Here is a 10033-nt window from a genome sequence, read left to right on the forward strand (position 1 = left end):
ACACTATTTGAGTTTTTGTGGCGAAATGCGCGCCATCTCGTGTGGAGTAGTTGTGTTGTTAAGGCTGAGAATTATTTCGCTCGATGTAGGTACTATTCATTTTTGAACTAGATGGCGACACATGTCAAGGATACGAAACAGAACTGAGCGAAGCTCGGTTGCCCAGATATTAAATAATTAATGGGGAACACCTTACACAGATCAACCTAGCTAGCCCCAAACTAAGCAAAGCTTGTACTATGGGTGCTAGGCGACGATATAGTTACTTCTAAAGATAAATTCATACTTATATACATAGAAAACATCCATGACTCAGGAACAAATATCTGTGTTCATCACACAAATAAATACCCTTACCGGGATTCGAACCCGGTACCGCGGCTTAGCCAGGCAAGGCAGGGTCACTACGCGCTATGCCAGACCGGTCGTATAAATATGAGCTATTATTTCTCCGAAAGCATTTTCCCACTGAAAAAACATACTTAACAGGTTTCCGTTAAAAAAAATCACATTTTCTAGAAAACACCTTCATAGACTTGTGACATTTGAACAAATTAATAACAAAAACTGTTATCCTAGAAACTTAAGCATATCTATTATTCCGAAATCATAATTATATTAAAAATCGTTGGGGTTTTTCGTTTATAACATTCTTACATTTTTTTAAAAAAAATCGACGTTATTTTTAGAAAGCACCCTCGTTTCGTATTGGAGCTAGGATGAAATTGTGGCACCACACATGCGCCTAATTTAAATTTCGGGGTGCCATTATAAATTGACAGTAACTGTATGGAGAAAATGACAGCACGTTAGGTACTTATCGAGTAACGTATTGAAGCGACACTGTGTTTTTTTATCCTTTTGATTCTCACAATTCAAATAAAAAATCGGTCTTATACCGTTTTTAACACATTAACTTAAAAAAACTCAAAAACTGCTGAACCTATCAAGTTCAAAACAATTTTCCTAGAAAGTTTTTATAATGTTCTACTTTTGTGATTTTTTTCATATTTTTTAAACTTATGGTTCAAAAGTTAGAGGGGGGGGGGACGCACTTTTTTTTCCTTTGGGAGCGATTATTTCCAAAAAATTTATATTATCATAAAACGATCTTAGTAAACCCTTATTCATTTTTAAATACCTATCCAACAATATATCACACGTTGGGGTTGGAATGAAAAAAAAAATCAGCCCCCACTTCACATGTAGGGGGGGTACCCTAATAAAACATTTTTTTCCATTTTTTAATTTTGCGCTTTGTTGGCGTGATTGATATACATATTGGTACCAAATTTCAGCTTTCTAGTGCTAACGGTTACTGAGATTATCCGCGGACGGACGGACGGACGGACGGACGGACAGACGGACAGACAGACAGACAGACAGACATGGCGAAACTATAAGGGTTCCTAGTTGACTACGGAACCCTAAAAACCAGTACTCTGCAAAAGTTTCCCGCTGTAAAAATACATTAGAATATTCTTCAGAATAAAAATGGACGCTTTAAAAGAAAAACACCCTCATTTCGTAATGGAGTGAGGATGAAATTGCGGCAGCCATACAGTGCACACAGGAGCCTAATTGAAATTACGGGGCGCCATCATATCACTCCGCCGTGATGAGGATGGCGAGTTGGCGACACGAGGGCTCTGTGACGATAACGACACGTGTCAAGGACGTTTGCAGTACATAATGGTGCTTTTTTTCCGCGCTAGACTACGAAGGGTAAAACCCTCGTAGTCATCGTCGTGCGATCGGTGCGATCCACATGAATATGTCGATTCGTCGATTTAAAATAGGGAGTATTTTCGTTCGTATTGGATCGTTCGATCGGTTAATTTATTGGCAACTAGCTTATGCCCGCACCTTCGCCCCGCGGAATGCTCCATACAAACTTACCCCCCCCCCCCATTGTAGATACGTGGGAGGTTAAAAAGAAACAAAAAAGTACCCTATGTCACTTTCCATCCCTTCAACTATCTCTACATAAAAAATCATGTCAATCCGTCGCTCCGTTTTACCGTGAAAGACAGGCAAACAAACAGACACACACTTTCCCATTTATAAGATTAGTATGGATACTTTTGAATTTCCTCTTTTCCGCACTTGTATCGTAAATAGGGTTGTGTGACAAGAACACGATTGAAGGATTTTTGTTTGAGGATAACGTAAAATTGTAGGTTTTATATCAAAGGTTAGAGCCAAAAGTGTCACTCGTTAACTTTACTATATTTGCGAGGTCAGGCGCGTGGTTATTTTATGATGTATACAGATTACAGACATACAGTATACATATACACAGCCTTGACAAAACACATTCACAGAATTTATGGAAAATGACAATACGCACACAACATCTAATACCTTTAAACGAGCAATGATTGTATATTTATTTATATATGTCACTATAAAAGCCCGAAGAACGTTTTACCTTTACTAGGATGTTATTTTACTTTTTAATTTAAATTGAATTTATTATCCCACCGCTTTTCGAACGAAAAGTGTATAGGAATCAGATTTCAAAAAAATGTTATTATTGTATTTTTATTTACATTTTAGGTACTAAATCTAATAGTTCTGTTTAACTCTAAAAGTCCTACTATGTATATAAATAATGGAGTAACTGTACCTATGTCGCGCGACGGCGATGCGACGCATACGAAAAAACCTTATCGATATGGAGTAAGACGCGACGGCGACGGTCGATTACCTATAATTGGAAAAACATCTAGATTTAAACTATATGAATGTTTAAAAAATGTTTGAATGATGATGATATTGTCTGTTGGTTATCCTAATAAATAAATAAAAAACCTAGGTTTTACCGGTAAATCCTACTTTTTACCGGTGCCGATTGATAAAAGCCCGAAGTAAGAAATATTTTGTCGTTTCGCCTCGGGGTTTTACCGACATTGATTTGGTAAAATCTAGGCCTTACCACGGCGGTCGGTAAATGTTGTATCAGGCATTTTGATCAAAGAGAGCCTTTTTTACCAGTTTGTGCGGTTAAAAAATAATGACATTATATTAGGTCGACTTCTACGACACCCACGGGAAGAAGGGGGTGGTGAAATTTTTAAACCGTCACCGGGTAGAAGTCGATGTGGGTTAAATTGTGGCGAAGGCGAGAGGCTGGCAACCTGTCACTGCAATGTCACAATTTCGTTTTCTTTCAAGCCCTCTTTGCCAAGAGTGGCGATGAAACTTGAGTAGTTCATGTGCTCTGCCTACCTCTTTATGAGACACAGGCGTGATTGTATGTATGTATTACTGTATTTAAGCAACGATGTATTGTAAATGTTTCTAAATTCTAGGTGCAAATTTTGTTGTCATTACTTAAAGCGTAAACTAATCTTCGTCTGAATATTTAAGGTGCGTAATACTTTGTTTGGGCCTTAATGGTTCGTTTAATTATTAATGTCACCGTTCAGCCGCTGGGCTTGCTAAAAGTTACTTTTCAGGCGTATTCCGATTTCAATTAACGGTATAAGTAACAGTAATTTAAAATATATAATATAAGTAATGCAATTACAGTACACAGCGCGTGGATTACATACGGGCCAATAATGTATCCAGTATAGCATCTGATCATACGAATCGTATAGGATCACTTTGTTAAAAAGTGTTATTAATCAAGAGTGGTAGGTACGCTAAACTGACGTGGACGTAATACATTGGAACCGTAATAATTGTTACCGATCTTGAGTATCACACCTTTTTTTGAGCCATATTGAAAAAGGCCGTTTTTAGAAAGTTTTAATTGGCTCTAGCGTCTTTTAAAAGGAAAATAGCAAAAAAATTTAAACGGTCTGACACAGATAAAAATAATAATAATCTGTGTTGAAAAATCATTGCTCTATCTTCAAAAACTAGGGAGGTAATAGTTGAGAGCGTTTGTATGGAGAATTGACCTATATCGTATCCTCTTAAAATATTCGCCCGTATGGAATACACACGCTGTAGATTATTGTGTCGCAAGAGAGCAAAATGAAATATTTACGGCGAGGATGTTTATGATATTGAATCCGAAACGAAGCAATGGGCGCGTTTTAAAAAAAGTCAGCGACAATATATAAATAACACAGATTGGTCAATCCCTCACGGTAACCCCAAGAAGGCTTATGTTGTAGCTATAAGGCTTGGGTACTCAGACAACGATATATGTATATCATATACTTACATAGAAAACATCTATGACTCAGTAATAAATCTTGCTCATCGCACAAATAAATGCCCTTACCGGGATTCGAACCCAAGATGCTGCGTACTGCGTAGTGACCCTACGCGCTAGGCCACCGGTCGTCGATAGCGAATAGCATATGTCTATATTTTAAGGAATAGTACATTACTACAGAGGCCGGGACAAATATTCGCTTCGCTCGGCCGTCTAATGTCTTCGGCCGGCAACCCCATTTCCCGTATGTATAGTGCTTTTCTCAAACATGGTATGAAATAAATAAAGTCTACTGAAAATAGTAACTTTGGATGGCTGTATCTCCTAAACGGTGCGTCGTAGCGCAAAAATAATCGAATTTTCGTTCCCCTTTAATACTCCGTATACGCCTATAAAAAAAAAAAAAAAATTAAAAAAAAAAAAAAAAAAACGAAAAAATGTTTTTTTTTTGTATGAAAACGCACCCCAAAATCAAATATTGTCTATAAAGTAGGGCCCGTACCAGTTGCAGTCGGCACGTCTATAAAGCCCCTTATAGTTTTTTTTTAATTGGCTAAATACCTGGATGTTATGTCACAATTATCTGTGTTTGGAAATTAAAAAAGAAGACTTTGCCGGCCTTGGCCTGCAAGGTTTGTATGAAATTCCATTATCTATCAATCGTCCTAGCCGCACCTGCAACGTCATACTTCGCTGCCAATTATAAGGCACATAACATCAATATTTCATACCATGTTTGAGAAAAACTTATTATACTATCCATTTTTATTATCCTTCGCTCCCCGTACTGAGCTGGGCCGGGCCGCCAGTCATCAATAAATGTAATATAGTGGAGTAAAAGTAAGGTACCCTGGACATAATTCAATAACTCGTCCTTTTTGATATTTTATTGGGTATTATTATTAAGCATCAAATAGTAATTATGTACATAGATAAAAAAAAATACGATCGTATTCATATCTTATAAAAATCATGAGATAAAGTACATTATCCCACTTTTCGCTAACAGCAAAATAGTTAACCGAAAACTTTGTTAGATTAACTTTGTGGTGCACTCAGATGCAATCAGTTATTAGCGATATTACACAGAAAATAACTTAAATAAACATGAATTTCTCAGTAGGTATAAATTGTAACTGAGATTTTTTGCTTAAGACCAGGTTTTTGTGTACTATAATCATGATTTTATCAAAATTAATACTGTGAAGGTCGCGCTTAAGCAACTGTAAATGTCAGTAATTTAAAAGGGTGCAAAGTTGTCGTAGAGCGGCTGTCGCGGGGCGGGGGGAGCGCGCGGGGCGCGGGCCTGGGAGAGCGCGCCGCGCACCGGCCGCGTCACCGCGGCGGATCGGTTAATAGGTTAGGGACGTAAGGTACCGGCCACACCAGAGCGTCGCGTGTCTCGGGGCGCGCAACGGACGTCCGCGCCACGCCACCTGAGTGTAATTCAAAAATCGTCTCCTCAGTACATTTTGTATAGGAAGGACGTAAGACGCGCCCCAGGCGGCGTGGCGGAAACACGGCTCGATGCGTCATTATACAGGCTGATTTCGTTGCGGAAACGTCTTCCTCGTCCGATGATGAAGATGCGTTTGCCTTGCTGCAAATTCTCAATATGCAGAGGCACAGGAGATATTGGGTTCACCCTATGCGAAAATTATCCGAACATTACAGATATTTCGAAACCATGGAAAAGTTGCATGAATATCCGGATCTTTTTCGTACAGTTTATAAAATGTCAAATAAAAATGCAAATAATAAACCTTTGAATTCAGATTTCTTATCCCTCATGCCTGTTTGCCCCACCCAACCATACCCAGGCTGGCCCCGACTCCAAAAATAATTGATTTGTTTATAATTTGGATGTTTAGATTATTGCAATACGATAAGAAATCTGAATTCAAAGGTTTATTATTTTTTGCGTTTTAGTTTCTCCCGTGTTTTGTAACGCGCTTATTTTTGAAGGCGGTTTTATATTAAAGAAAAATTTATTTATTTATTGATTTTAGTGGTTCCTATTGATATTATATACGTACAGTAGTGAAAGAATTATCCTTTAACTCCTAACCATTGAGGAGTTGACCTTCCATCATCAGCTCAGCGACATTAAAATTTTTACCATCAATCGTAAATATTGGTGTACCTATTAAAAATACACTAAAAACATTACATGTGCCTATAACATTTGAAGAGTTCCCTCGATTTCTCCAAGATCCCATCATCAGACCCCGACTTGGTGCCAATAGGACCATCTCGGGGTTATACCCGTTCGATTAAAAAAAATAATTTGAAAATCGGTCCACGATTCTCGGAGATATCGAGTAACATACATACAAAAAAACCGGCCAAGAGCGTGTCGGTCCACGCTCAGTGTAGGGTTCCGTAGTTTTCCGTATTTTTCTCAAAACAATTTTCCTAGAAAGTCTTTATAAAGTTCTACTTTTTTGATCTTTTTTCATATTTTTTTAAACATAAGGTTCAAAATATAGAGGGGGGACGCACTTTTTTTCCTTTAGGAGCGATTATTTCCGAAAATATTAATATGATCAAAAACCGGCCAAGAGCGTGTCGGGCCACGCTCAGTGTAGGGTGCCGTAGTTTTCAGTATTTTTCTCAAAAACTACTGAACCTATCAAGTTCAAAATAATTTTCCTAGAAAGTCTTTATAAAGTTCTACTTTTGTGATTTTTTTCATATTTTTTAAACATATGGTTCAAAAGTTAGAGGGGGGGGGACGCACTTTTTTTTTTCTTTAGGAGCGATTATTTCCGAAAATATTAATATTATCAAAAAACGATCTTAGCAAACCCTTATTCATGTTTAAATACCTATCCAACAATATATCACATGTTGGGGTTAGAATGAAAAAAAATATCAGCCCCCACTTTACATGTAGGGGGGGGTAGCCTAATAAAACATTTTTTTCCATTTTTTATTTTTGCACTTTGTTGGCGTGATTGATATACATATTGGTACCAAATTTCAGCTTTCTAGTGCTAACGGTTACTGAGATTATCCGCGGACGGACGGACGGACGGACGGACGGACGGACGGACGGACAGACAGACATGGCGAAACTATAAGGGTTCCTAGTTGACTACGGAACCCTAAAAACGATCTTAGTAAAAGTAAACCCTTATTCATTTTTAAATACCTATCCAACAATATATCATACGTTGGGGTTGGGATGAAAAAAAAAAATCAGCCCCCACTTTACATGTAGGGGGGGTACCCTAATAAAACATTTTTTTCCATTTTTTATTTTTGCACTTTGTTGGCGTGATTGATACATTGGTACCAAATTTCAGCTTTCTAGTGCTTACGGTTACTGAGATTATCCGCGGACGGACGGACAGACAGACAGACAGGGGGAAACTATAAGGATTCCTAGTTGACTACGGAACCCTAAAAAACATTCAGTCGAATTGAGAACCTCCTACTTTTTTTGAAGTCGGTTAAAAAAAACGGCTAACCGATTGAAACAGAAACATAAATGAAAAGAGAGGGCGAACGGCGACACCTGCGTGACGGCGATTTCAAAGGTAAGCGCACGTGCACCCGATCTCGCTACCTACGCCCAGTAGGCCTAGCACATGATGGCCGCGGGAGTATGTCGCCGCGAGATAGATGCCACGTCTTTGTCTAATTGTATTAATGACATAAGGACAGGTAGTCTATCTCGCGGCGACATACTCCCGCGGCCATCATGTGCTAGGCCTGCAGGTGCGGGCGCGGCTTTCGACCTTCGCGCCGTGCAATAGAATTTAATGTCGGCTGCTCGTGTGCGGTCTGTTTGTTTTATAGAGTGGCGGCATTTTCAACATCAAAGGGTGAGCCTATTTTGTGCAAAATTCTGTTATATCAATAACTTCTCACGTCACTAGATTATCGACTTTGAATGTCGAGTATATTTAAAGTATCATCACTTTATTTCAGTGTACGAATTTCGTATGTGTTAAAAATCATTGTTCTAGCTTCATAAACCAGGGAGGAAATAATGGAGAGCGTTTATATGTCTTGTTTTGCCTTAATTCAATATCATCACATATTTTTGTTGCTGATAAAATAATACATCCTATATATCAAGGCCTTGTAGCTCGGCGAAAGAATCGTGATCGCGGAGTGCGCCGGCACTGATTATAATTATTTTGTCCAGTTATTATAATAACCTATACAAAAAGTACCGATAGAATAGGTATTCTAATCTATATCTGCATAGAACTATTTAAAACAAACCACAAAAGTTCATAGTTGATCGTTATTGGTACAGTCAGCAACTCAGCTGTGAATACAGATAAAGTGCCAAATATATGTATACACACACACCTTAATGTACCAAGTACCAACACTTGTACAGGAAATAAAATACTCTATACATATTTTTGGCACTTTGTCTTGCCAGCTGTGTTGTTGACTGTACACGATCTAAAAAGGAGCCGAACGGTTATTATAATTACGCGGTGACTTGCGTAGTCGGCGGCCGCGCGATACATAGTGCTGTCTCTGTTCAGGCCCCGTAGCCGAATGCCATTTCTCCGACGCGAAACGAAAACGAAACGCAGTCTGGCTCTGTTGCGCCAATACGCAAGAGCGATAGAGATAGATATCTACTATAGCGTTTCGTTTCGTGAGCGTTTGTGCCATTCGGCTACGCACCCTGTTCTCACTACCACGAATTTGAAGAACAATATTGCTGTCTCTCTCAATCTTTAGGCGTCATTCATATATTACGTCATACTAAATGTGACAATCCATGTTAAAGGATTAAAAAAGCGTGACATTGGGGGGTCCAAATAGTAGTCCATAAACCACGTCTTTGACCAACGTGAGTGATATCTCTGTCACTCTTTACGTCTTTACTAACAGAAATTTAAATAACAATAGTGCTATCTCTGTCACTCTTTACTAACAGAAATTTAAATAACAAAAATGCTATCTCTGTCACTCTTTACTACCAGGAACTTAAATTATTATAGTGCTATCTCTATTCTCTGTCACTCTTTACTATCAGGAACTTAAATTGTTATAGTGCTATCTCTGTCACTCTTTACTACCAGGACCTTAAATTATTATAGTGCTATCTCTGTCACTCTTTACTATGTGCGGGAAGTGCACATACCACGAGTTTGACTAACATGAGTGCTATCTCTGTCACTCTTTACTACCAGGAACTTTAATTATGATAGTGCTATCTCTGTCACTCTTTACTACCAGGAACATAAATTTTATTATTACAGTGCTATCTCTGTCACTCTTTACTACCAGGAACTTAAATGATTATAGTGCTATCTCTGTCACTCTTTTACTGTGTGCGGGAAGTGCACATACCACGAGTTTGACTAACATGAGTGCTATCTCTGTCACTCTTTACTACCAGGAACTTAAATGATTATAGTGCTATCTCTGTCACTCTTTACTTCTAGGAACTTAAATATTTTTTTCGGTTTCGGTTTTGGTCTTGGTTTCGGTGTCGGTTTTGGTGTAGGTTTCGGTGTCGGTTTCGATTTCGGTTTTCGTTTCCATTCCCGTTTCGGTTTCCGTTTTCGTTTTCAGTTTTGTTTTTGTTTAAACTAACAGAACTAAAACTAAAACCAAAACCAAAACCAAACCAGAAACGGGAAACCGAACACGGGAAACCGGATATCGGATACCGTATATTGGATACTGGTTACCGGTTACTGTCTACCGTTTACCGGATACCGGTTACCGTCTACCGGTTACCGGTCACCGTTTACCGGATACCGGTTAACGGTCATTGGTTACTGGTTACCGGTTACCGGTCACCGAATACCGGAGACCTGTCACCGGTTACCGGTTAACGGTTACCGGATACCGGTTACCGGATACCGGTTACCGGAT

Source organism: Leguminivora glycinivorella, chromosome 1, assembly GCF_023078275.1.
Source record: "Leguminivora glycinivorella isolate SPB_JAAS2020 chromosome 1, LegGlyc_1.1, whole genome shotgun sequence".
NCBI lineage: Eukaryota > Metazoa > Arthropoda > Insecta > Lepidoptera > Tortricidae > Leguminivora > Leguminivora glycinivorella.